Source organism: Dasypus novemcinctus, chromosome 20 (genome assembly GCF_030445035.2).
Source record: "Dasypus novemcinctus isolate mDasNov1 chromosome 20, mDasNov1.1.hap2, whole genome shotgun sequence".
Lineage (NCBI taxonomy): Eukaryota > Metazoa > Chordata > Mammalia > Cingulata > Dasypodidae > Dasypus > Dasypus novemcinctus.
This window is the reverse complement of record NC_080692.1, coordinates 47132115-47135461: the sequence shown is the minus strand read 5'-3', so window position 1 is coordinate 47135461 and position 3347 is coordinate 47132115. Positions and strand designations below refer to the sequence as shown.

General features: G+C 41.9%; 1 pseudogene; it reads right to left on the bottom strand.

The window, feature by feature from the left end:
* Window positions 1-1936: 1936 nt before the first annotated feature.
* Window positions 1937-2475, bottom strand: LOC101421549 (AP-3 complex subunit sigma-1 pseudogene; annotated as a pseudogene).
* Window positions 2476-3347: the final 872 nt, after the last annotated feature.

Here is a 3347-nt window from a genome sequence, read left to right as displayed (position 1 = left end):
TTGTGATTATTTTATAGACGCCTTCATGTTTGAAGGACAATTTTGCTGGATAAAGAATTCTCAACAGGCAGTTTTTCTCTTTCAGTGTCCTAATTGTATCATCATTGTCTTCCAGCCTCTGTGATTTCTGATGAGAAATCCACACTAAATCTTATGGGGTGTCCCTTGTAGGCTCTTCCCTTGCTGCTCTAAGAATTTTCTTTTTATCTTTTTGATGTTTGACTTTCTGAGTAGTATGTGTCTTGGAGTAGGTCTTTTCATATTTATTCTGATTGGGGTATGCTGTGCTTCTTGGACATGTAAGTTCATTTCTTTGGGGAGAGTTGGGAAATTTTCAGCTATTATGTCCTCAAATATTCTTTCTGCTCCTTTTCCCCTCTCTTCTCCTTCTGGAACCTCATGACATGTATGTTGTTGCATTTCATGTTGTCATTCAACTTTCTGAGCCCCTGCTCAATTTTTCCTATTCTTTTCTCAATTCCAGCTTTTCTGTCTTTGGTATCACTTATTCTTTCTTCTATCATTTCGACTTTGCTGTTGTATACCTCTACTGTTTTTTTTTTAAATCTATATATATATTTTAAAAGATAGTTAGATTACATAAAATGTTACACAAAAATTATAAGGGATTCCCATATTACCCTAATGTGTTTTTAAATCTCACCTATCATGTCTTTCATTCCCATGAGCTCCATTACTTTTCTATTCAAGTTTTCAAGTTCTTCTTTGTGTTGCTCAGTGTCTTCTTGTTGTCATTTATCTCTTTAGCTATATTGTCTTTCAACTCATTAATTTGATTTGGAAAATTTGTGTGCATCTCATTAAATAATTGTCTCAAATCCAGAGCCTCTTCTTGGGCTTTCATATATTCCTTTTCTTGGGTTGTGTCTTCCATTTTCTTAGTATGGCTTGTAATTTTTGCTGATGTCTAGGCATCTGATTAGGATGGTGAGTTACTCAGATGCTCAATTCTCTCTCTTTCATAGGGTTTTAGTGGTGGGAGGCTGTGTGTTACTGCTGTTTTTTGATTCTTGGTTCAAATTGGAACTTTAAGATTGTCCCTGTTAGTTGCTCAAAACTGGGCCATGGACCCAGGAATGGGTTGCAGATCCACTGCCTAGGGCTTTGGGAAGGGAGGCTATAACGGCCAGAAAAAGCCTCTCTTAAATATTGTTTCCTCAGCGCACTTCCTTGGTCTGCCAGCAGATGGTGCTCTTTGGCAGCCCTCTCAGTTCAATGCCTGGTAGGTTGTGTGTTTGCTGTAATACAGGCTGGATCAATGTGATATAGGTTCCTGCCTGGAACTATAAAAAAGTGTGAATTCAAATATTCTCAGAGACAGTTCTTTATCCTTCACTGGCAGCTCCCGCCCTTTTTCCAGGTAGGAAATAATGCTACTCCCACCTGCATCCTCACCAATGGTCAGTGGAAAGGGAGATTGAGAGGACTGGATTTCTTTAGTCATAGCAGACCAAATTTGTGGGTCAAAAGTTGAGACAGCCTTAAGCTGTGTCCCTCTCTCTCCCCTTGCCTCGGGAGGTGGACCACTGGGACCCACTTTGTCTATAACTGAGAATTCAAAAGTGTTTATCGTATGGAGGAGAGTGCTGGCATTGTAGCTGCAGGTTTTAACTCACACTTTTGCCATCACGCTTCTGTTCCTTTGTCCCTCTTTCTTCTGGGTGAGCCTTCCGCTCATGTCCAAAACCCTGGAAGATTTTTTCCTAGGCCATTTTAGCCTGTCCTCTGGCTATTTTTCTGGGAGAGAAGAGAGTCCCATGTCTTTCTAGTCTGCCATCTTTCCAGAAATCAATGGTTTTATTATAGTAAAGGGATACAAATATTAAGAAACCAGAAGGGAGGGTTTGGGAGGGCATCAAATGCAAGCGCCCATGTCCTCTCCGCATGGACTCAGAGAATCACCTTTTTAATTGTTTTATTTAAAAGAAGGCAGGTTTGGCACTTTGATACTGATGTTACCAGTATTAATATTTCTTGGGATCTCAGGAAGATTCATGTTCTTTACAGCAGATACAGCACAGGCTAGAGCTCCTGCTAAGCCCGCCTCAGATTTCTCCAGGTTATTGTGTGCATCAGTTTGTGTAACAGTCTCATTCATGTTGGTCCCAAATACCATTCTCCTTTCACCATTTCTGTAAGAATATCAGGAATTTTGTCTATATGGAAAGTTAAGTCCAGTTCACAGACATTTTTAAACCACTTGTCTAATGCTTCTACAAATCTGATGGAAAATGCCACGTTCACTTTCTGAAGATTCCACACAGAAGACAAAGTATGATGTGGTGCAGTGTCTAAAATCAGCTTGTCGTCAGAGTCACCTCTTAACAATCCTCCTAGGAAATTGCAGACATCCTCTCATTTAGATACCAAATGGAAATTCTCCTTGATGATGACCTCGACTGTGGCTGGGCTGGGCCAAGTGGGGGGACAGGGTGGGGGTAGGCATGTGAGCATGGTCTCTGGATCTCACCTCCAAAGGTCGTTTCTTCTTGTTTTATCTACAGTTGTCTCAAGTCCCCAAGGATGTCTTGTATACTATTTATACTGTATTACAGTGATTCTCATGACGCTCTCCAAACTGTGTGCCTTTGTCCTTTACTGGGATCTTATGTTTTCTTAACCTGCCACAATCTCACATATTCACCCAAGTGTTCTTTAGATCTGTATTTTCCCTCTGCACACACATGGACTGGCAAAGATGTTACAAAAGGAAATATATATATTTCAGGCCATGTTTATTGTCTCTGACCAGATATAAAGAGCTTGCTTGTCTTCATTTAACACGACCAAACAACAGCAATAGTAACAAGTCAAAACAAGAACCCCTGTTGGTTAAAATAAGCTGGAACTTCATTTATCTGTCCCATCAAAGAGGTCTGGAAAGAGGAAGGTCTGGGCTGCTAAGGCAGCTCCCCAGTTATACGGGCTGTGGCCTCTTTCTGTCCAGCTGCACTGCCATCCTCAGTGCATGGCCTCATGGTCCAGGCTAGCTGTCTTAGCTTTAGCCTTCACCTGCGCATTCTAGGAAGCAGGGTGGGAGAGGAAAAAGGGCAGACTAATCCCTTTCGAGGAAGTTTCTTGGGAGTCACACACATCTAATTGGTTCTATGGCTAGCACATAGGTAAGTGGCCACTCCCACTATCAAGGGAGCCTGGGCAGTGTAATTTCTCACTCCGAGAGGCAGTGTGCTCTGCTAACAGCCAGGGTTCTATTCACGGGCAGAAAGGGAAGAGTGGATGGTGGAGGCGGCCTTGAGAAGTCTCTACCACTGAGCCCACACGTTGTCTTGTTAAAAAGACCTTCAGACCAAATCCAGAGATTTTAA